Source organism: Gymnoscopelus microlampas (genome assembly GCF_963454915.1).
Source record: "Gymnoscopelus microlampas genome assembly, chromosome: 10".
Taxonomy (NCBI): Eukaryota; Metazoa; Chordata; class Actinopteri; order Myctophiformes; family Myctophidae; genus Gymnoscopelus; species Gymnoscopelus microlampas.
Window position 1 is genome coordinate 50,055,232 of NC_139947.1, and position 26,452 is coordinate 50,081,683.

The 26,452-nt window shown below is 39.1% G+C and overlaps 1 protein-coding gene across 1 annotated transcript in view; it reads left to right on the forward strand.

Moving 5' to 3' along the window:
• Window positions 1-22,455: 22,455 nt before the first annotated feature.
• The window catches only part of LOC311053451 (YTH domain-containing family protein 1-like), a 229,503-nt gene continuing 225,506 nt past the window's right edge, over window positions 22,456-26,452 (forward strand). Inside the window, exon 1 of the mRNA XM_084068984.1 lies at window positions 22,456-22,482. The gene's annotated coding sequence lies outside the window, so the exon portion shown is untranslated. The remainder of the gene's footprint in view (window positions 22,483-26,452) is intronic.

The following is a 26,452-nucleotide window of genomic DNA, read 5'->3' on the forward strand; positions in this document are numbered from 1 at the left end:
AAAAATGGCAGATCGACAAGGCTGAACTTGCCTTGTCTTATATTTATATTCATTTTGAGTTTAATTGACTATATTTTGTGTTAATGATGAACATGTTTTGTATCATTTTTGTATTTTATTTTCTATGAGAATGTATTTAATGAATCATGAATAATGACACAATTTATTATTTAATGAAAAGTCATAAAATAATAATTTGTTTGGAACTTGACATTGTTGTACAACTAGATGACTGATTATTTTATTTCACCTGGCCTTTTAGGTCAGGTTTTTGTGATTCACCTGGATTCGATCCGATGTTGATGGCGAGCCTCCCACACTGACCCAACCGGACCCGGATTTTGGGGCCTAACTCCCTACCTCCACTCCGTGTGGTAGACAAAAGGACAGGTTCCATTCCCCTTGAATCCCCCCTGAAAGATCCACTGACACAGAAAACTTTAAAGGGCCCCCTTTTTTATTTTCTTTATAAATGAAATGAACTGTTTGTTCTGACTTATTATTTTGTTCTAATACAATCCTTAAGTTGAAACTTTTGTGTCTGTCTTTAAATTCCTTGGGTTTTACACACATTGAGCTCCACCGAACCTAGTACTATCTAACAGTCGTTATCTTTGCGCAACTGGCTACACTAGCATTGAAGAAGCAATTGGGAATGTAATAGTTAACTCACCTTTCACAATTTAGATGGAAAGTGAAAAATTCACTTTGGGAGCTTTGAACCCAGAACCTTCGGACTTTAAACTCCTGATTTATCATCTGAGCCATGCTAGCATTGAAGAAGCAATTGGGAATGTAATAGTTAACTCACCTTTCACAATTTAGATGGAAAGTGAAAAATGCTCTTTGGGAGCTTTGAACCCAGAACCTTCGGACTTGAATCCCTTGATTTATCATCTGAGCCACGCTGACATAGGAGGTGGAATGGGGAATGTAATACTTAGCTCACCTTTTACAATCTAGATGGAAAGTGAAAAATGCTTTTTGGGAGTTTGGAACCCAGAACCTTTGGTTTACAAACCCCTGATTCATCTATTGAGCCACACTGGCATAGGAGATGGAATGGGGAATGTAATAGTTAACTCTCCTTTTACAATTTAGATGGAAAGTGAAAAATGCTCCTTGGGAGCTTTGAACCCAGAACCTTCGGATTTTAAGCCCTTGATTTATCATTTGAGCCATGCTAGCATGGAAGAGGCAATCGGGAATGTAATAGTTAACTCACCTTTCACAATTTAGATGGAAAGTGAAAAATGTTCTTCTGGAGTTTTGAACCCACAATATTACGATTATGAACCCCTGATTTATCATTTGAGCCATGGTTTGTACTCCTGACTCATGTGCCATGCTAGAATGCAACATCGTCACCTTATTAAATTAATGGCCTAAGTCATTTTTTCAAGGTTTTCAGAAAAAAAAAAAAACTGATCCAGAATTAAAACTATATGATATTTCGGTAGCACTTTACAATAATGACCCGTTATAAAGCATTTATAAACGTTTATAAGTAGTTTGTAGACTATTAACAAATCATTAACAACCTGTTTGGTGACATTTGTAAATGATTACTAAAACCTTTATAACTACAGTTACAAATCATTTGTAAAGTATTAGTAAGTAGTGAACTATTCATGAATAAGCCATTTATATACATCTGTAAAAGATTATTAAACCATTTGTAACGACCCATTCTAAAGCATTTATAAACGTTTATAAGCAGTTTGTAGACTATTAACAAATCATTAACAAACTGTTTATTCACATTCGTAAATGATTACTAAAACCTTTATAACTACGGTTACAAATCATCTATAAAGGTATTAGTAACTATTCATGAATAAGCCATGTATAATACATCTGTAAATGATTATTAAATCATTTGTAACTGATGTTACATAATATATACAAGCTATTGGTAGCTTGTTCATGTTTAACATATGCTTTGTTAAACATTCCTAAAGTATCTATAAATCCTTAGTACATGTTATTATGTGCCCTATAGTAAAGTGAAGACAGTTCATCATTTACAACTGTCTGTTAATGTGTTTGTTCATGTTTAACATGCTTTGTAAAACATTCCTAAAATATCTATAAATCCTTTGTACATGTTATTATGTGCCCTACAGTAAAGTGAAGACAGTTCATCATTTATGACTGTCTGTTAATGTGGACTTTCTCCTTACCTGTTGCAAACTACCTGGCTTTCATGAATGCAGACACCAAACAATTACTAGAATTATCATTCATGTTAAGCAAATGATGCGTAAGACATTCGTAAAGAGTATGTAAACCATTTGCAGACGTTATCATGAGCCTGAGCCTAGTTGCTTCTTTTGGGCTTGTTTTCATAGACCTGTCCGCTTGTTTCTTTTGCAAAATCTGGCAACACACTGATTACCTGCATTACACCTGCAGTAGCCTACTAGGGAGGAAGTGAACAGTGATGCAGTTGCAGACTGGACAGAAATATGTCTAATTCGTGTTTTATGTGTTTTAACTGCCTTGTTGCAGGTGATCGAGGTAACATAAAATGGCTAATCTTACACACATGAAGTAGCATTATGACTAGGGGGTATTTTGATGGTGGCTGTTTGTATCCACAATGTTTGTTTTGATGTGTAGGCTAGTAATGTCCTCCATGCTTAGCAGTTTAGCTTAGCAGCTAAAGCTAACTTGCACTGGGAGGAGGTGGTGACTGCAGAGGCTCCAAGCTGCTACTCTGTGATTCTGTTGTGATTCATTTCTTTGTTTAAATGTCAGTGTGTGTGCTGTGGCCAAGAGTTGCTACATTTTATATCTTAATAAATTGTTGTATACTTGTATACTACATAAAGTTACTTTTGCCACTCTTTGATGTCACATGTTTTACTAATCACTGTTAAACATGAAATAATAATGCATAGTCTTCACTTTACAACAAGGCCCATGATAACGTTAGGAAATGGTCAACACACTCTTTACGAATGTCTTACGAATCATATATTAAACATGAAAGATAATTCTAGTAATTGTTTGGCATCTGCATTCATGAAAGCCAGGTAGTTTGCAACAGGTAAGGAGAAAGTCACATTAACAGACAGTTGTAAATGATGAACTGTCTTCACTTTACTATAGGGCACATAATAACATGTACTAAGGATTTATAGATATTTTACTCTACTCAGAGTCATAAGTTTACAAAATGTACTAAAGTACAGTGAACGTCTGTGCGGTTTGTCTTCATCACTGAAAATAACGTACATGTAAACTGATATAAAACTGTTGTCATGTGCAGTTGGGGTGAAGAAACACAACCATTTCACTCCTAATAATACCTATTTGATTTGACATCCTGACTTGCTGCTGTAGCTGAGGCTTGAACCTGTTACCTGCGGCTCACTAGTCAGTGACTCTATCCATTCACCTACAGCTGTTTCCTTGGAATCTGTGGTTCTGAAACGTTTTGTTGTCAACCCCCCAAATTGACATGTATTTGGGCAGTGGACCCCAATGTGAAAAGATGTAGTGTCAGGGCCCCCCATGAAAAAGATTTATATTTATGCTGTAACTAATTTTTTAAAAGGTATTTGTCTTGTTTGTTGTTCAAGTCAAAGCACCAGGAAGGCTGTACTTGTCAGCCATCTGTTAGCTCAATGGGTTGAGACGCAGTATTCATGATTCAGAGGCCATGAGTTCAAATCCCATTGATGTCTTTCCTATGATTCTTTCCTTTGCAGACTGGCTTCCAGAAGATCAACTGAAAACTACCAGGAAGGCTATATTTGTCATCCAACTGTTAGCTCAATGGGTTGAGACGCAGTATACATGATCCAGAGGCCATGAGTTCAAATCCCATTGATGTCTTTCCTATGATTCTTTCCTTTGCAGACTGGCTTCCAGAAGATCAACTGAAAACTTCCAGGAAGGCTGTACTTGTCAGCCATCTGTTAGCTCAATGGGTTGAGACGCAGTATTCATGATCCAGAGGCCATGAGTTCAAATCCCATTGATGTCTTTCCTATGATTCTTTCCTTGAGTGGGTTCGATTCCCACTCCGAGTCATGTGTCCCCGGTAACTTGGGGCAACGGATAAATTGACTGATATCCTTCGTGATGCTTCCCTTTGCAGAATAACTTCCAGAAAAACAACTTAAAACCACCAGGAAACCTGTAACTCTCAACCAACAGCATAGCTCAACTGGTAGAGCGTCTGTCCAATAACATGACTTGACTTGACTTGAGTGGGTTCGATTCCCACTCGAGTCAAGTGTCCCCGGTAACTTGGGGCAACGGATAAATTGGACTCGAGTGGGAATCGAACCCACTCAAGTCAAGTCAAGTCATGTAATAACATGACTTGACTTGTTGGCTGAGAGTTACAGGTTTTCTGGTGGTTTTAACTTGTTTTTCTAGAAGTTATTCTGCAAAGGGAAGCATCACGAATGATATCAGTCAATTTATCCGTTGCCCCAAGTTACCGGGGACACTTGACTGGAGTGGGAATCGAAACCACTCAAGTCAAGTCAAGTCATGTTATTGGACAGACGCTCTACCAGTTGAGCTATGCTGTTGGCTGAGAGTTACAGGTTTTCTGGTGGTTTTAACTTGTTTTTCTAGAAGTTATTCTGCAAAGGGAAGCATCACTAAGGATATCAGTCAATTTATCCGTTGCCCCAAGTTACCGGGGACACTTGACTCGAGTGGGAATCGAACCCACTCAAGTCAAGTCAAGTCATGTTATTGGACAGACGCTCTACCAGTTGAGCTATGCTGTTGGCTGAGAGTTACAGGTTTTCTGGTGGTTTTAACTTGTTTTTCTAGAAGTTATTCTGCAAAGGGAAGCATCACGAATAATATCAGTCAATTTATCCGTTGCCCCAAGTTACCGGGGACACTTGACTCGAGTGGGAATCGAACCCACTCAAGTCAAGTCAAGTCATGTTACTGGACAGACGCTCTACCAGTTGAGCTATGCTGTTGGCTGAGAGTTACAGGTTTTCTGGTGGTTTTAACTTGTTTTTCTAGAAGTTATTCTGCAAAGGGAAGCATCACGAATGATATCAGTCAATTTATCCGTTGCCCCAAGTTACCGGGGACACATGACTCGGAGTGGGAATCGAACCCACTCAAGTCAGGTCAAGTCATGTTATTGGACAGACGCTCTACCAGTTGAGCTATGCTGTTGGCTGAGAGTTACAGGTTTTCTGGTGGTTTTAACTTGTTTTTCTAGAAGTTAGTCTGCAAAGGAAAGCATCACAGTAAAGACACCAGTGGGATTTGAACTCATGGCCTCTGGATCATGTATACTGCGTCTCAACCCATTGAGCTAACAGATGGCTGACAAGTACAGCCTTCCTGGTAGTTTTCAGTTGATCTTCTGGAAGCCAGTCTGCAAAGGGAAGAATCATAGGAAAGACATCAATGGGATTTGAACTCATGGCCTCTGGATCATGAATACTGCGTCTCAACCTATTGAGCTAACAGATGGCTGACAAGTACAGCCTTCCTGGTAGCTTTCAGTTGATCTTCTGGAAGCCAGTCTGCAAAGGAAAGAATCATAGGAAAGACATCAATGGGATTTGAACTCATGGCCTCTGGATCATGTATACTGCGTCTCAACCCATTGAGCTAACAGTTGGATGACAACTATAGCCTTCCTGGTAGTTTTCAGTTGATCTTCTGGAAGCCAGTCTGCAAAGGAAAGAATCATAGGAAAGACATCAATGGGATTTGAACTCATGGCCTCTGGATCATGAATACTGCGTCTCAACCCATTGAGCTAACAGATGGCTGACAAGTACAGCCTTCCTGGTGCTTTGACTTGAACAACAAACAAGACAAATAACTTTAAAAAAAATGTGTTACAGCATAAATATAAATCTTTTTCATGGGGGGCCCTGACACTACATCTTTTCACAATGGGGTCCACTGCCCAAATAAATGTCAATTTGGGGGGTTGACAACAAAACGTTTCAGAACCACAGATTCCAAGGAAACAGCTGTAGGTGAATGGATAGAGTCACTGACTAGTGAGCCGCAGGTAACAGGTTCAAGCCTCAGCTCCAGCAGCAAGTCAGGATGTCAAATCAAATAGGTATTATTAGGAGTGAAATGGTTGTGTTTCTTCACCCCAACTGCATATGACATCAGTGAACTTATGACTCTGAGTAGAGTATAGCCTGACTTAAACAAACAAATAACAACTTAGTATAGTCAGATTATTTTTTTCACAACTTACATTTTGTAATCAAACTACCGAAACGAAAGTTGGTCACCACCGAAACGAAAGTTAAATCCGAAAATAATCACTAAGTGTGGAGGCCAAAATCGTCCCCCAAAAAACCTGTTAGGAGTACGTTTCAGGCAATTTAGAGTTGATTGGTAGTACTTTGTAGTGACTTTTTTGGTCCCTAACACCACAAATGGTTTACATACTCTTTACGAATGTCTTACGCATCATTTGCTTAACATGAATGATAATTCTAGTAATTGTTTGGTGTCTGCATTCATGAAAGCCAGGTAGTTTGCAACAGGTAAGGAGAAAGTCCACATTAACAGACAGTCATAAATGATGAACTGTCTTCACTTTACTGTAGGGCACATAATAACATGTACAAAGGATTTATAGATATTTTAGGAATGTTTTACAAAGCATGTTAAACATGAACAAACACATTAACAGACAGTTGTAAATGATGAACTGTCTTCACTTTACTATAGGGCACATAATAACATGTACTAAGGATTTATAGATACTTTAGGAATGTTTAACAAAGCATATGTTAAACATGAACAAGCTACCAATAGCTTGTATATATTATGTAACATCAGTTACAAATGATTTAATAATCATTTACAGATGTATTATACATGGCTTAATAGTTACTAATACCTTTATAGATGATTTGTAACCGTAGTTATAAAGGCTTTAGTAATCATTTACGAATGTCAATAAACAGTTTGTTAATGATTTGTTAATAGTCTACAAACTGCTTATAAACGTTTTTAAATGCTTTAGAATGGGTCGTTACAAATGATTTAATAATCTTTTACAGATGTATATAAATGCTTATTCATGAATAGTTCACTACTTACTAATACTTTACAAATGATTTGTAACTGTAGTTATAAAGGTTTTAGTAATCATTTACAAATGTCAACAAACAGGTTGTTAATGATTTGTTAATAGTCTACAAACTACTTATAAACATTTATAAATGCTTTATAACGGGTCATTATTGTAAAGTGCTACCTCAGTGATGTAACATAAGAGATTGAAATAGGTTTAAATAGGATTAAATCTGACTTAGGCCAAAATAAAAAGCAAAACAAATTACAAAATGGCCTAAATCAGTAAATAATTTGGCTTAAGTCACAAAAACATGTGACTTAGGCCAAACAAAAGGCCTATTTTGTCCTAAGTCACACTAGGGAGTTAGGCCATTATACTAAAAGGGGCGTGAACAGCATGATCCTTTTCAATTAGGAGTTGGGCCATTTTACCAGAGGTGGCCAGTGTCATGAGGACCTGACTTACGCAAAAATATCATTTCCTCAAAAAATGACTTAGGCCATTAGTATAATAAGGTGACGACATGCAATTGAGAATGTAATGATTAACTGAGAATGTAATACTTCACCCACCTCAGAGAATTTAGACGGAGAGTGATTTTTTTCCTTCTGGAGTTTTGGTCCTTAAACTTTCTGTTTATAAACCCTTGATTCATCATTTGAGCCATGGTTTGTACTCCTGACTCACATGCCATGCTAGCATGGAAGATGGAATTGAGAATGTAATAATTAACTAAGAATGTGATACTTAACCCACCTTTTAGAATTTAGATGGAGAGTGAAAAAGTTCTTTGGGAGTTTTGAACCTTTAACCAACGGTTCATAAATCACTGATTTATCTCACATGCTAGCTGGCATGGAAGATGCAAGAGAGAATGTATTACTTCAGCCACCTTTGAGAATTTAGACGGAGAGTGATTTTTTAACTTCTGGAGTTTTGGCCCTTAAACTTACTGTTTATTAATCACTGATTTAACGTTTGTGCCACACTGGCATTGAAGATTCAACCGAGAATGTAATATTCAACCCACCTTTTAGAATTTAGATAGAGTGATGATAATGTTCTTCATGAGGTTTGATCCCTGAACCTTTTATTTATAAAACCCTGAATAATACCTCGAGCCACACTAACATGGAAAACTCATGTAAGAATGCAATACTTAACCAACCTCTTTGATTTTAGATTGAGTGAAAAATCATATTAAGGAGTTCCAAACACTAAACCTTCAGCTTATAAATCCTTGGTATATCTCCTGAGCCACACGGATATGGAAGATGCAACTCTATTTAATGACTATAACATATGACAATAACGGATTTGCATTTTGATGACATTAAACATCCCTCTGTTTGCTCTCAATGAAAGAGTAAATCTGGGTGCAGAGAAAAATGTTCCAACAGATGTTTTTTTAACAATAACTATTGTGTTTTCTTGTTGTGTTCCTTGTTTCTTAGTTATACTTGTGTTTTACAATACAGTTGTGTTTCTTTACATATTTTAGAAATATATCTTCTTAGTTCTAATTTACACTTGTGTACCTTTTGTTTTGTAGTGATGTCTGAGTGTTTCCTGTTTGCTGCTACAGTATGCTTGAGATTTTTTACGTTGAAATAATTTGTAGTTTTTGAAATATTTCACTTCCATGCATCTTATTTGATAGCCTTCCTGCCCTGACATTTGGCCACTTTTGCCCTAAAAAGCGCTGGAATTGCAGGCCTGCTTTGGTGTGTATGGGATGGAGTGAAGAGAACGAAGGTGGCGAGGCATTCTGCATCAAGATGTCGAGGCAAAACAAAGTCGCAGACATGTTGTATTTCTGAGATAGAAGTTTTATTACATGAGCAGTATAGTTCTCCAGACCATCGTTATGTTGCACAGTACAGTAAAGTTTTCAAATAATTGTAGTGGAGTAAAAGTATAACATTCAAAATGCCTTTATGAAGTATAAGGCATAAGTGAATACACAGGTACGTTTGTCTCAGTGGTTTAGTAAACTTTGTGTCGGCTATTACACTCGTATGACGGGATACGAGCACAATACAGTAACAGGCTCAGTTAATAATAACCATGATACTTCATCTTATTATTCTATATACTACTGTACTGTATGTTATTCTTTAGGGTTGTAGATGGTGCTCTTCTAGGTCTCGGTGGTCTGGTTGAAAACAGTGGTCTTTGGGCCGTTCAGGGTCTCGGGGGTCTGGTTGAAAACAGTGAAACAGTGGTCGTTCAGGCCTTCGGGCCGTTCAGGGTCTCGGGGGTCTGGTTGAGAACACGGTCTGCAGGAAAGAACGCAGTTTAACTATAAAATAGGGCTGAAGTGGTTAATGTATGTTTTATAATGTAATAATTTACATCTACAAAGTAACTACTAACTAAAGTTTACAAATAATTGTAGTGGAGTAAAAGTACAATATTTGCCTCTGAGATGTAGAGGAGTAGAAGTATAGAAAATTGGAAATACCTCAAAATTGTACTTGAGTAAATGTACTTAAGATTTTAACCACTTCAACCATTATCTTATACTTTGGCAATTCAAAAATAACAGATATGCAAGCTTGTAGCAAGGCACCAAGTTCTGCGCTACGAGCTGGTAGATCTGCTATTTATTATTTTTATTGTGAAAATGTGTGCAAATCTAAAAAATGAAAATATAAAATATATATTTTTTAAAGCAAACATTTTTAACTCAAATCTTTTGTTTTGTAATAATAATCGAAATCTACAAAGTAACTAGTAACTAAAGTTTTCAAATAATTGTAGTGGAGTACAAGTATAATATTTGCCTCTGAGATGTAGTGGAGTAGAAGTAAAAGTACAGAAATGTGGAAATACTCAAGTAAATAAAAATACCTCAAAATTGTACTTAAGTACAGTACTTGATTAAATTGACTTAGTTACTTTCCACCACTGTACTCAACTGATACAAAAACCTAAACAGCCAAACAGTGACACAACAAACACAGTCGAAGCCCCTAAAATACGTACCACATGATGGATACCAAAGCCATTTCTGTTCCTCACAGCAGGACACAGAGCCTAGAGAGGAAAGAGTCCAAACTGTTACTTTTAAGGACATGGATCCAATGTGATTATGATCTAGTCACAAGCTCTTCTTAAAGGGAGAGTTCAACCAAACTTTTTTTTTTCCTATCGATTAGTCACCCCATGGAGACTTGAATTCATGGATATTTTAGTTATATTAGTTTTTGTTGCATTCCTAAACCAATAATTTGATGACCAGCGGCTCCTACCGGAACCGCTGCCAGTCATCAAATTATTGGTTTAGGAATGAGACAAAAACAAAAAGATATCCATGAATTCCAGTGTCCATGGGGTGACTAATCCATAGGGGAAAAAAAAGTCATTTTGGAGGTGATCTATCCCTTTAACACTTTTCATAGGTTCAACATTTATAAAACCCACACACACACTTAACCACTTTCACATTCACTTAAAAAATAGCAGATCTACAAGCGTCACGTCAATTGTAGATCGGCTATTTTTGATGTGACTTTTGTGTGACACTGTAGTTAGGTATGACAAAGTAAGGCATTCATTCAGGGGTCTTCAACGTTTTCAGGCCAGGGACCCCCTAGCTGACAGAGATGAAGCAGGGACCCCCTCTATATAGCATAACATTGTGTTTCAGATTAAACTTTTTTTGTTTACTTGGTCTTCTCTTTTTTCCCCTCTACACCTATACCTCTTAGCAGATCTACAAGCTCACAACGCCTCGCAGCGCGAGGCGTTGTGAGCTTGTAGATCAACGCCTCGCAGCGCGAGGCGTTGTGAGCTTGTAGATCTGCTATTTTTGGCTAAAGTTCTCCTCAGAAAAGGGATGCTAGGGTTGAAGTGGTTAAGGTAAAAAAAAAAATCATATCACACAAAGATTTGGCGGACCCCCTGTAGTAACTCTGAGGACCCCTTAGGGGTCCCGGACCCCCTGTTTATTTATATTTATAAGAAAAGTTGTTAAATACGTACTTCTTGATTGTGGATGCGTGCATGGAGGTTCATAATACAGGCCTGGAGGAAAGAGAGCAGTTTAAGACACACCAACTACACTAGACACGAGCTGTATGATGCAACCCCCACAGCCAAACACAACAGTGTTCTTTTCTTGTTTTCTCTACAAGAGGACATTGCAGCAGTTTAGACCTTTGATTGAACCACTCATAAACCTGGTGCCCCTAGTGGCCAGCCATGTCATCATAATCATTTTATTACATTTATCAAAAGCTAAAATTTGTTTTTCACAAACTTTCAAAAATGGTAACACATTGTGAGCTGGTATCAGCATTTGTTTTTCTTTTGCTATTTTTCGACATACTTTAAAGTATAAAATAGGCCAGGGCTTCCAGGGCTTGTTTAATAAAGCCTAATTTATACTAATAGATGCGTGCTGGTGTCACCACGTACTGGAAATAACAGATCTGCAAGCTCACAACACGTCACACTGCTAATGAGTGTCTTATAAGCTTGGGAACACTATTGAGTGTGTACATTTGAAGGTGTAAAATGCTTACCGTTGTTGCTGCTAATGCTGATGATAGACTGATGTCCAATCCTGTGAGTGACAGAGGTGACACAATGTAAGATTTCACAACCAGTAGCATTAAAAAATATATAATAATTATATTGAGTCTTTATACGAAGCACTTTACAATGTGCATTACATTCACCCATTCACACACCGACAGGCCAAGGAAACCATCAGGATCAGTTTAGGGGTTCCGTGTCTTAATCAAGGACACCTTAGCTCTACCTCCTGAGCTACTGCCGCCCAAATGGTTCAAATGTGACCAACATGTCATCTACTGTTGGTTAAAATAGAGCCTTGTTGTCACTAGTCTTATAGCCAGGCGATCGGATCTCTCCGCCCCCAGAAACCCCAGGCGGAGATCTCTGGAAGTCTGGCTATATGTGAGACTATGTTGTCACACACACACACACACACACACACACACACACACACACACACACACACACACACACACACACACACACACACACACACACACACACACACACACACACACACACACACACACACACACACACACACACACACACACGTACAGTACATGTTTCAGCAGGGGCTGGTGTAATGAGTAGCACTGCCTAAAGCTCATGAGCCTAACATCGGTCGGTATTTGGTCTTCCTACGCAGGACACCTGTGTGTTTTTTGAGTACATGTTTTCAACTTCTTCGTTTACTGCATTGGCTGTCACAACATGGCGGCCCCCAGCCATTGAGTTCAGTGGACAGGTGGCGCCATCTTGTGAGGTTTGCCGTTATTACTTGTGACGTCACGTCCCCCCACCGTGATACCATTTTTATATCAGGGACCCCCAATCTACACTGTACAATCCTCTATTTATCTCTGAAAGTGTACAAAATGGAGCCAAACGGAATCGTAAGTGCACTCTCAGTCTCAAAGTTAGAGTACAGATTCTTAAGGGTCCATTTGGTTCCTAGCTATCAATAATTTAGCTGGCCCATCAAGGTCCCCTTAGGGTCCCCGGACCCCAGGTTGAGAACCAGTGGTCCATTGAACATTGTTAACCGTTTAAATCCCAGGCAGGCGTTCACCTCTGCTCCTCTCCCTCCAGGAGTGTGCTGTAGGTGGAGATCTCCATGTCCAGGGCCAGCTTCATGTTCATCAGCTCCTGGTAGCTTCTGACCTGTTCGGCCATTTTGAGCTTGTATTCTCGCAGAACCTGCTTCAGCTCCTCGATGTGATCTTGGGCGTTCTCCACCGTGTTCTTGCCGCTCGCCTCTGCCGCCGAGATCCGCTCGTCCAGCTTGATACTCTGAGGACATTGGAGATTAGCGGTTAATCGACAGAATCAATTTAATCGATAATAAAAAAAACATATTAATTATCGACAATTTAATTAAAATAATCTCTTAATAATCAATCCCTGGTTGGATTAAAGGATTGTTGAGAATAGACCTCAGAATGTTTCCACATATTCCATGCATTAGCATCAGACTCAGCAGCCTAATAACAATGACACACGTCACCTTTCACAGCGTTTGACACATGCTGACAGTGGTTTACAGTTAGGTGTGGAGTCTGTTTCTTTTCTGTCTCTATTTGCTGCTGATATAGTCTCTACACTGACCGCCATTATGCATACCGTATAGATGTCTGCATTATCTTTTTTCCTATCATTATTTTTGTTATTATGTCACTATGCTGGTGCAATGTCTGAACGACAGCCATCTTTACCTGTCCTGTACACAAGACACAACAATAAAGAACCTTGGACCTGTGACACCGTGACGACGTGTGACATAAAGCAAACGCAGACTAAAGGGCCATTCACACCATGACACCAAGCACAACTACAACTATAAAGATATAGTTTTTAAAATAGTTGTAACTCAGGTGGATGGCAACGTCCACAACCCTAATATAACAGAGACAATGGTTAACAATATAGATTATAGTTATAGTTGTTCAGACACTAATGCCAGTATCGGAAAAGCTGCCGATACTCCCTAAAATGCTGATATCGCAATGTCGAAGTACTCTGTTACAAGTAAAAGTATGGAATTAAAAATTCACTTGAGTAAAAGTACAAAAGTATTGGTATCAACATCTACTTAAAGTACCAAAAGTAAAAGTAGTAAAATGTTTGAAAATAGCTCTAGATCTAGATCCACAAGCTCACAATGCGTCGCATCGCGACGCGTTGTGAGCTTGAGCTTGTAGATCGGCTATTTTCAAACTTAAGTACAGCGCTTGAGTAAATGTACTTAGTTACTTTACACCACTGGTATCGGGAAGGAACAACTGGTAGCGGTACATCTGTAGTTCTAGTTCCAGTGGATACCCTATGCATACTGTATGATTTGTCACTAGTCTGTTGTTTGTTAATGTAACATCATCAACACAAGCATCATTCAGTGGTGTGTACAGCACTCACCTGTTCCTTCACATAGAGGATTTCCTTCTCCTTACGGCTGATCTGGTATTGGATCTCTACCATCTCCCCCTTGGTTTCACTCAGTTCAGTGTTGGTCTGGTGGGTCGTGGAGGTCATCTGGTCAAACTGGTGCAGACAGGGGATCGAGTAGAAGAAGTTTAGTTGGTTACTGGTCTACACACACCTGATGGGTTTGTGTGCCCACCCCCCCTCCCAGGTTAAAGCCTGACTTATATTTTGTCGTAAGACGGTATTCTGCGTAGAAAGATTGCCGAGCTTGTAGATCGGATATTTTAGGTGCGGGACAGAGTATAAATAAGACATATTAGTGGACTGACAGCCTTTCTAGTGTGACTGTTTGCCTCACTGTGCTTCTGCCTCCACTGTTAAGAAACCTTTGTCATTGCATGTTTAAATAATAAACAGCATGCCTGAATGTAATTATTCTCCCTAAAGGATTAGTGAGAGAGGTGTTGTTTTATTTATTCATAAGTGGATTGGCTCAGGAACTCTGAAAGCCTGAATTATTATCTGCCTCGGCCAAGGGAAGGAGGATTCCCTCTTATGCTAGTGGTTGACATGTTTGGCTTCAGTGTCCCTAAAGGTGATTTGGGTTCGAATCCCGCGGGCGATACATTTTTGTTGTATCTTCTCCAAAGTATGGACAAAGTATTATACTCAAGTCAATATTCAAAAGTACACATTACAAAGAAAGTACCTGTATTGCTGTATTAAAATTAATCACATCCCCCCAAAACTAACAAAACTAAAACCTCATATTGGCTATTTTCACTGTATTTGGGCTTATCATAATATATTTTTGTAAGTTCCTAGAAATGCTGTGGAGTCAAAAGTACAACATTTCTATTTGAAATGTAGTGGAGTGAATGTCATGCAAATGTACTTAGGTAAAGTACTCCAGTAAAAGTATTTAGTTACTGTCCACCACTGATCTTCTCCTCACCTTGACCTTGTACCAGCTCTCGGCCTCGGTGCGGCTACGTGCAGCAATCTCCTCATACTGGGCTTTGACTTCAGACACGATCTGGTCCATGTTCAGACTGCGGGAGTTGTCCATCTGGACGACCACGGACAGGCTCTTCAGCCTCTCCTTCAGCTCACACAGTTCCTGTGGCAAAACCAACAACGTTATGAGTACAAAACTACCATGATGGCAAACGCTTTAGCATAGCAACAGTCAGGCTTTTATAGCTCAAATACATTATTTTTAACCCTTTAAAACCTTATATCATACATGGGCGACTGGCGGCCCGGGGGCCATATGCGGCCCCCACCTTCACTTAATGCAGGGTAATATTGGAATACTGATGTATTATTGATTTCAGCTGTTATAATTCCAAACATGCAAACATGACCCGCTTTAATTACTTTAGTCTAAATTAGGAGCTTAAATTAGTAGTATTACAATTCTATTGTCTTTTTTATGTGCAATGTATTTGTTTTTAAGTTGAACAAGTTAACATAAGTATAACTAAATGCATTTGAAACTAAAGGAAAATGTTACTTTTCAGGATTACAATTCAAAAATAGCAAAAACTAAAAAATCAGGATTACCATTCAAACATACTACTTTTGTGTGACATAGAATGGCGAAGTACGGCATTCATTTACAAAAAAAAGTTATATACGGAGATAAGAAGTGTTTGCCCGACAGTATATGCAATGAGGCCCTCTGGAGTGAGTGTGGAAATATAGTGGCCCTCTACATCATCAAAGTTGCATCACCCTTGCCTTATATACTTCATTGACCTGAGGTCCCCCAGGGGGGTATACTGTACTTGGCCCCCTCCCTTTTTCCCTCTACGCCAAAGCTCAAGGCTGAAAATAGCCGATCTACTAGCTAGTAGATCGGTTATTTTCAGCCAATTTTCGCTGCATGTTTGCTTATCAGGACATGCCCAGAATAGGGACGCGATAGGGTTGGTGTTGGTGTGGATAAGTATACTTGATTAGAATCAATGACAGGGTGAATTGTGTGAAGATGCTTTACCATGTCATAGAGTGTCTTTAGGATTGTGATCTCCTCCACCAGACTAGTGACCTTCTCCTCCAGTGTCACCTGGGCCAGATAGCCAGCATCCACAACCTAGATGAAGACACCGTTTCATCAGATAAATATGTGTTGGACATCATGTCCCACTTTTTCTCTGTGATGGAGGCGGCCGGTCAACACAGTGGTAATCAATCTTTTTCACGTCAAGGACCCCCAAAATGTTTGAAAATTCAAAATGATTCAAAATTTCAAGATTAGTCTTTTTCTTTCTTCAAAAAGAGCAGATGTACAGTACAAGAGTAGAATTCAGAGTACAGTAGAATAAAAAATGTACTTTAGTAAAAGTTCAAAAGTATTGGTATCAAAATGTACTTAATGTACCAAAAGTAAAAGTACAAAAATGTTTTAAAATAGCAGATCTACAAGCTCACTACGCGTCGCGATGCGAAGCGCTGTGAGCTTGTAGATCGGCTATTTTCAAAAAGCCTATGTATAAAATAGGGCTGAAGTGGTGATTGTATGTTTTATGATGTAATCATTTATACCTGCAACGTATAGTAACTAAAGTTTTCAAATAATTGTAGTCGAGTAAAAGTATTTGCCTCTGAGATGTAGTGGAGTAGAAGTAAAGGTATTGACACACCAGTAAAGTAAAAATACCTAAAGTACTGTGAGCTGAGTAAAATCCTCAGTTTTAATTTGAACTCAGAGGATGTAAAAATGTATGCAAACCAATAGATATTTGTTTTACACTATGCAGATATTTGAGTCTTTCCTCTTGTTTTGCTTGTTGAGGTTCAGAAAGTGGTTTTGCTGTTATAACTAATAATGCACTTTACAGTTTGACTGTATAACAATGATTTGTACCTTTTTAAGATCCAGAAACTCTTTCTCTGCTGCTTTCCTCTTGATAATCTCAGCCTCATACCTGAAACCAGACACAGGGGAACAAAAACACACCTGTTAGTGTCATATTTACTTACATTTATGTGACTAAGAATAAAGTTACAAACATGCAATTCTTAACCCATTACGACTAGGAACGCACACGTCATTTTAGATTTGAACCATTATCTTATACTTTTGGCTATTAAAAAATAGCAGATCTACAAGCTCATAGCGCAGCGCTATGAGCTTGTAGATCTGCTTTTTTTTTTTAAATCATGAAAAATGTGTGCACATTTTTGAATACATATTTTTTAAAGCGAACACAAGTTTTCAAAATCTTTTGAAAATACCAGATCTACAAGCTCACAATGTGTCTCACCGTGACCCACTGTGAGCTTGTAGATCGGCTACTTTCAAATGGCTGAAATGATATATATAGGGCTGAAGTGGTTTCTGTATGATTTGTAGTAATAATAAAAATCTACAAAGTAACTAAAGTATTTAAAGTAACATTTTTGCCTCTGAGATGTAATGGAGTAGAAGTAAAAGTACGTAGTAAATACTCCAGTAGAGCAAAAAAGACCTCAAAATTGTACTTAAGTACAGTACTTGAGTAAATGTACTCAGTCACTTTACACCACTGACGATAAGGTTGAACATGGGTGAAGTGCTCTCTTTGACGTCTCACTTTTTCCTGTAGTCGGTCACACTCTTGACGATGCAGAGGTTCTCCTGGTCCAGCCTGCTCCTGTGTTCGCTGACCATGTCCATCTTCCTCTGCAGGGCGGAGAGGTAGTCCTTCTTGGTGGGCTCCATGTGGGACGAGGCAGTGGTCTTCTCCTGCAGCAGCTTCCATTTGGTCTCCAGCTCCTTGTTGGTCCGCTCCTCACGTGCCACCTGGAAAAAACACAAACAGAGGTGGAAAAAGTACTCAAATGTTTTTACTTGAGTCAAAGTATCAATACTGCAATGTAGAAGTACTCTGTTACAAGTTCAAGTCTGGAATTCAAAATTTACTTGGGTAAAAGTACAAAAGTATTGGTATCAAAATGTACTTAAAGTACCAAGAGTAAAAGTACTAAAATGTTTGAAAATAGCAGATCTACAAGCTCACAACGCGGCGCATCGCGGCGCGTTGTGAGCTTGTAGATCGGCTATTTTCAAAAAGCCTATGTATAAAATAGAGCTAAAGTGGTTAATGTATGTTTTATAATTTAATAATCTTTATCTGCTAAGTAGAGTAACTAAAGTCTGCAGATAATTGTAGTGGAGTAAAAGTATTTGCCTCTGAGATATAGTGGAGTAGATGTAAAATAATTGACGATTGGAAACACACCAGTAAAGTAAAAATACCTCAAAATTGTACTTAAGTAAATGTACTTTACAATGTTACTTTACACCACTGCAAACAAACTAACCAACAAACCATTAACAGGTGTTTGATACTAAACTGTACTAAATGCACATGTTTGATTTTTGTTATGGGTCCATTTGGTTCCATTTGCACACTCGCAGAGTTACGTAAGTACATTTAATTTGTAGAGCGCCTTTCACAGTCACAGTTTAAAGATTAAAGACAATCGCCATTTAGCCGATCAACCAAAGAGATAAAGGATATCTAAATATTGGACATCACAGTGCAGGACGCGTCCCAACACCGGACATGACATGAAGCGATGTCACGTCGCACCGTAAGTCAGACATTCAACTTTCTCAGCAACAGGTGATGACATCGGTGGAACAGGCCTCTTACCGTTTCAATTAAGGAAGCAAAGCGGGTGTTGAGGCCCAGGATCTGGTCCTTCTCGCGGACAGCTTGGTCGGTGGAGACGACGTCCAAGTCGAGCGGCGTCAGTAGGGTCTTGTCGACCGATACAGGAGTGATGTGACACCCAATGTAGGGTCCACAGCTGGCCCTGGTCCTGTTATAGGACCCCAGAGACATACTACTGAAGCTACTGAAACCCGCTGCCCTGTACAGGCCGCTGCGCTGGTTCTCCTTGGAGCACATGGTTGGTTGGTTGGTTGGTTGGTTGGTGGTCGTGGTGTGTGGTGGTGGAGAAGGAGTCCCTGTTGGTGTGCAGAGAGGATAGAGTGTAGGTGAGAGCTGTCCTCTTTTATACACACAACACAGGGTGTGGCATGGTGGTGAAGTTATGTGTCCCACCAAGGTGGAGGAACCAGTCGGTATATGTCACATACCACCCTCCCTGGGTCCCTGTCTGGCCCCCAGCTACCCATCGCTATACAAACAGGTTATTAACATTGTTAATGTTAATTGATAATAGATTAACATCGTTCCTGCCGCCGGCCAGGAATCCTGACTCCTTGAATAGAACCCAGGTATTTGACCACAGGTGTTTCCCAAAACCACTTAAGCCCTATTTCAAAAACAGCCAATCTACATATCAGCTATTTTCAATATGTATTAAAACAAATAATAATTAACTATAATAAAACTTTTTTTTAAATCGTAGGAAACATAAAAAAAAGAACATTCGGTAGCACTTTATCTACAAATAGCTTGTATACATTATATAACATCAGATACAAATGATGTAATAATCATTTACAGCTGTATATAAATGGCTTATTCATGAATAGTTTAGTACTTACTAATACCTTATACATGATTTGTAACCATAGTTATAAAGGTTTTAGTATTCATTTACGGATGTCAACAAACAGGTTGTTAATGATTTGTTAATAGTCTACGAACTGCTTATAAACGTTTATAAATGCTTTATAACGGGTCATTATTGCTACCAATATCTTTTGAAAAATGTTCAAATGGCCGAAATGTATACAGGGCTGAAGTGGCTAATGTATGTTTTGTAATAATCAAAATCTAAAAAGTAACTAAGGTTTTCAAATAATTGTAGTGGAGTAAAAAGTACAATATTTGCCTCTGAGATGTAGTCGAGTAGAAGTAAAAGTATTGAAAATACTCCAGTAAGTAAAAGTAATACCTCAAAATTGTACAGTACTTGAGTAAATGTACTTCAGTTACTTTACACACAGCTTCACTGGCTTTGTGTATTCTTAAATATTGAGCCAGGTAATAGAAATCTGATGAAGATTACAGGCGGAACGTTTTCTTATAGGCTAGCCTGGATCACAACGCGTTGTGGGCTTGTAGATCGGCTATTTTCAGAGTGCAACCAAGTCTAAAATCAGCCATTACATCAAGGCACCGCCACAATACATTTTAGTCTATTAAATCAACTGTATATTTAGTCAACTAAAACTAGACTAACAGTAAAACATTTCAGATGACTAATTTATGACTGAAACTAAATGGAATTTGATTCAAAAGACTATGACTAAAACTGAATCAAAATTTGCAGTAAAAATCAACACCAGTCCACGCCTTGGTGACACTTTCTGTGAATTACATCATGCTTGGACAGCTGCCCTCTGGGTTTCTTAGTTTGTACAAAACAAAGGCCTTGGCCCATACATATTTCAAACAAATAGATTAGAAACTTGTTTGTCCACTTGCTGTTCTTACTGGTGAATGGATAATATGAAATGGACTGGTCCAGCTTGTCCACAGGCATTGAAACAGACAAACAGACGAACTGCACTGCAAACTGCACTGCACTGGCTTTAACAATGTAAGAGACTATGGTCTGGATGACGATGGTGCTGTTGTTCCCCAAATGGAAGGAAAGTTTTAAGCCTGCTCTTAAGGTGTCTGCCTCCTGGACTAAACCTTCCAAGGTCCACAGGAGAAGAGCCTGATAGTTGAAAGTTCTGTCTTGGAAATTCTGGGAGCCACAAAGTAAACCTTCAAAGCCTACTGGGAATGCAGTGCTCTAACACGCGCGCACGCACGCACGCACGCACGCACGCACGCACGCACGCACGCACGCACGCACGCACGCACGCACGCACGCACGCACACACACACACACACACACACACACACACACACACACACACACACACACACACACACACACACACACACACACACACACACACACACACACTTATTTCAGGCAGAATCTTTAACACAATATCAAGTATTAGTAAAAAGACAAATATAGATGTAATCTGAAACGTTTTGGCTTTTGCCAAACAGCTTTTTTTCTTGAAATAGAGCCAAGAGATTCTTTATAATCTTAATATTACCAATTTTACTGAAGTCTGAAGACATTATTTCAGTCTGGTACCTGTTACAATTTTAAAACACACACTTAAAGGATTGAGAAAATCCACCTTAAGTATTTAGTAAAAATAGAATTATTATGAGATCTGAACATTTTTGGCCTCTATTACAGGATGTTTTTTGTCCTGTAATAGTCAAGATCTGCTTGAATTGGAATAATAACCACATTATTGAATTCCTTGGGTCAAAATTGTATGGGGAAAAAATAATTTGAAGATTGTTTCCTTCAAAAGTTGTGTTCTTTTCTATTTTTTCATTTTCTGGTTTGGGTTCAGGATATGCGTAATAAAGGGTTAATATGAACCCCATGGGACATTATTTCAGCCTGTTACCTGGCAGAATCTTAAAATACAGACTTCAAGGAATAATACAAATCAAGGTGGCGAAGAAAAAGGTCCACCCTATGCGTGCTGTGGACCACAGTTCCCATCTAGACTTAACATAAATGTGACCATACATTTTGTGTTGCGTCACATTAACTTAATTCATCCGTTTATTACTCAGAGTGTTTCTGTACAATCAGAGTTAGATTAAAGTTGAGGATTTTACTGTAACCAGAGACACAGAAAGATGTAGAATGTTCTTTTTTTTAATGTTTCCTACGATAAAAAACAAAATAAGTTTTATTATTTGTTTTAAGACATATTGAAAATAGCCGATATGTAGATTGGCTACTTTCACTGTTTTTGAAATAGGGCTTAAGTGGTTTTGGGAAACACCTGTGATTAAATACCTCGGTTCTATTCAAGGAGGCAGGATTCCTGGCTCCTGGGATCTATTAACAATTAACAATGTTAATAACCTGTTTGTATAGCGATGTAGCCTCGCGTAGCCAGACAATATCACACGACACACTGCGTGGATATTAGTCTGGTCCCTATCAACGGTAGATTTTCTTCCAAGGGGCGGTTACAAAAAGATCCAAACGGACTCTATTGGTTAGACCTAAACCAATCAGAGCAGTGCTTCCTTGAACAAACCAATCAGAGCAGTGCTTCCTTGTACGTCATTGCTCCAAATAAGGTGATAAGCCCGCCCCCATTTGGATACTGGGCCCTGGTTGGTTCCGCGCAACTGCGGAGGGAGATAATTGAAATTTCTATGGAGGGGGGCCAGACCTAATCTGCCGAGGGCTAAAGTGCATACAATTTTGCAAAGGCAGATTCGTCTGGAACCAGGCTAATAGCGATGGGTAGCTGGGGGCCAGACAGGGACCCAGGGAGGGTGGTATGTGACATATACCGACTGGTTCCTCCACCTTGGTGGGCCAGATAACTTCACCACCATGCCACACCCTGTGTTGTGTGTATAAAAGAGGACAGCTCTCACCTACACTCTATCCTCTCTGCACACCAACAGGGACTCCTTCTCCAGCACCACACACCACGACCACCAACCAACCAACCAACCAACCATGTGCTCCAAGGAGAACCAGCGCAGCGGCCTGTACAGGGAAGCGGGTTTCAGTAGCTTCAGTAGTATGTCTCTGGGGTCCTATAACAGGACCAGGGCCAGCTGTGGACCCTACATTGGGTGTCACATCACTCCTGTATCGGTCGACAAGACCCTACTGACGCCGCTCGACTTGGACGTCGTCTCCACCGACCAAGCTGTCCGCGAGAAGGACCAGATCCTGGGCCTCAACACCCGCTTTGCTTCCTTAATTGAAACGGTAAGAGGCCTGTTCCACCGATGTCATCACCTGTTGTTGAGAAAGTTGAATGTCTGACTTACGGTGCGACGTGACATCGCTTCATGTCATGTCCGGTGTTGGGACGCGTCCTGCACTGTGATGTCCAATATTTAGATGTCCTCTATCTCTTTGGTTGATCGGCTAAATGGCGATTGTCTTTAATCTTTAAACTGTGACTGTGAAAGGCGCTCTACAAATAAAATGTACTTACGTAACTCTGAGAGTGTGCAAATGGAACCAAATGGACCCACGACAAAAATCAAACATGTGCATTTAGTACAGTTTAGTATCAAACACCTGTTAATGGTTTGTTGGTTAGTTTGTTTGCAGTGGTGTAAAGTAACTAAGTACATTTACTTAAGTACAATTTTGAGGTATTTTTTACTTTACTGGTGTGTTTCCAATCGTCAATTATTTTACATCTACTCCACTACATCTCAGAGGCAAATACTTTTACTCCACTACAATTATCTGCAGACTTTAGTTACTCTACTTTGCAGATAAAGATTATTAAATTACAAAACATACATTAACCTCTTTAGCTCTATTTTGTACATAGGCTTTTTGAAAATAGCCGATCTACAAGCTCACAACGCGACGCGTTGTGAGCTTGTAGATCGGCTATTTTCAAACATTTCGGTACTTTTTTTTCCAGGTGGCACGTGAGGAGCGGACCAACAAGGAGCTGGAGACCAAATGGAAGCTGCTGCAGGAGAAGACCACTGCCTCGTCCCACATGGAGCCCACCAAGAAGGACTACCTCTCCGCCCTGCAGAGGAAGATGGACATGGTCAGCGAACACAGGAGCAGGCTGGACCAGGAGAACCTCTGCATCGTCAAGAGTGTGACCGACTACAGGAAAAAGTGAGACGTCAAAGAGAGCACTTCACCCATGTTCAACCTTATCATCAGTGGTGTAAATTAACTGAGTACATTTACTCAAGTACTGTACTTAAGTACAATTTTGAGGTATTTTTGGGGCGGTGTAGCCGCCCCCTATAAGTGAGTTTTGGACACCGACCAAAAGATTTGTATACCCCCTAACCCTTCCATTGTTAATGCAAATCGATACTTTTGCAAAGTCAGCCAATCACATTACAGCTAGTGTCATCACCACTAACTGTAATGTGATTGGCTGACTTTGCAAATTCAGGACTGTGATTGGCTAGCGAAACACATGACACATGTGCAGCCCTATGAATAGCAGTATGGACTTTAAAAAAAGTCATTTATCCTTTTTTTAAAGTGAGTCATGTTGTGATGACCACACACCGCCCACTTCACACTGGGTGTGATTTTTGCTTTACTGGAGTATTTCCAATTTTCCGTACTTTTACTTCTACTCCATTACATCTCAGAGGCAAAAATGTTACTTTGAATGCTTTAGTTACTAGTTACTTTGTAGATTTTGATTATTACTACAAATCATACAGAAACCACTTCAGCCCTACTGTATATATCATTTCAGCCATTTGAAAATAGCCGATCTACAAGCTCACAGTGGGTCACGGTGAGACACATTGTGAGCTTGTAGATCTGGTATTTTCAAAATATTTTGCTTTAAAAATATGTATTCAAAAATGTGCACACATTTTTCATGATAAAAAACAAAAACAAAGCAGATCTACAAGCGCCGCGCAATGAGCTTGTAGATCTGCTATTTTTTAATAGCTAAAAGTATAAGATAATGGCTCAAATCTAAAATGACATATGTGTTCCTGGTCGTAATGGGTTAAGAATTGCATGTTTGTAACGTTACTCTTAGTCACATAAATGTAAGTAAATATGACACTAACAGGTGTGTTTTTGTTCCCCTGTGTCTGGTTTCAGGTATGAGGCTGAGATTATCAAGAGGAAAGCAGCAGAGAAAGTGTTTCTGGATCTTAAAAAGGTACAAATCATTGTTATACAGTCAAACTGTATTATTAGTTATAACAGCAAAACCACTTTCTGAACCTCAACAAGCAAATCAAATATCTGCATAGTGTAAAACAAATATCTATTGATTTGCATACATTTTTACATCCTCTGAGTTCAAATTAAAACTGAGGATTGTACTCAGCTCACAGTACCTGAGGTATTTTTACTTTACAGGTGTGTCTATACTTTTACTTCTACTCCACTACATCTCAGAGGCAAATACTTTTACTCCACTACAATTATTAGAAAACTTTAGTTACTATACTTTGCAGATATATATATATACATATATATATATTTTTAATAGCCGATCTACAAGCTCACAGCAGGTCACTTTGTGCCGTGCTGTGAGCTCGTACTGTATATCTACTATTTTTGAAAAACAAATTGACAAATCTTGAAATTTTGAATAATTTTTAATTGATTTCAAGGATTTGGGTCCTTGACGTGAAAAAGACTGAGAACCACTGTGTTGACCGGCCGCCTCCATCACAGAGAAAAAGTGGGACATGATGTCCAACACATATTTATCTGATGAAACGGTGTCTTCATCTAGGTTGTGGATGCTGGCTATCTGGCCCAGGTGACAACGGAGGAGAAGGTCACTAGTCTGGTGGAGGAGATCACAATCCTCAAGACACTCTATGACATGGTAAAGCATCTTCACACAATTCACCCTGTCATTGATTCTAATCAAGTATACTTATCCACACCAACACCAACCCTATCGCGTCCCTATTCTGGACATGTCAACATGATAAGCAAACATGCAGCGAAAATCTGCTGAAAATAACCGATCTACTAGCTAGTAGATCGGCTATTTTTTGAGTGGTGCCAACCACTCCTATATCTGACTTTGTCCGTGTGTCCGTCCGTATGTATGTATGTCCAATAAAGAATAAACAAACATTGATGACAACATCAATACGGGGGTCAATAGGGGGCTCATCAAAGGCACCACTCTCTTCACACAGGGTGTGATTTTTTTTTAATGTTTGAATTGTAATCTTGATTTTTTTGTTTTTACTATTTTTGAATTGTAATCCTGAAAAGTAACATTTTCCTTTAGTTTCAAATGCATTTAGTTATACTTATGTTAACTTTTTGAACTTAAATACAAATACATTGAACATATAAAGGACAATAGAATTTTAATACTACTCATTAAGCTACTAATTTAGACTGAAGTAATTAAAGCTGGTCATTTTTGCATGTTTGGAATTGTAACAGCTGAAATCCATAATATATCAGTATTCTGATATTAACCTGCGGGCCACATTAAGTGAAGGTGGGGCCGCATGTAGCCCCCGGGCCGGCAGTTTCCCATGTATGATATAAGGTTTTAAAGGGTTCAAAATAATGTATTTGAGCTATAAAAGCCTGACTGTTGCTTTGCTAAAGCGTTTGCCATCATGGTAGTTTTGTACTCATAATAACGTTGTTGGTTTTGCCACAGGAACTGTGTGAGCTGAAGGAGAGGCTGAAGAGCCTGTCCGTGGTCGTCCAGATGGACAACTCCCGTGGTCTGAACATGGACCAGATCGTGTCTGAAGTAAAAGCCCAGTATGAGGAGATCGCTGCACGTAGCCGCACGGAGGCCGAGAGCTGGTACAAGGTCAAGGTGAGGAGAAGATCAGTGGTGGACAGTAACTAAATACTTTTACTGGAGTACTTTACTAAAGTACATTTTGGCATGACATTCACTCCACTACATTTCAAATAGAAATATTGTACTTTTGACTCAATTTTAATACAGCAATACAGGTACTTTGT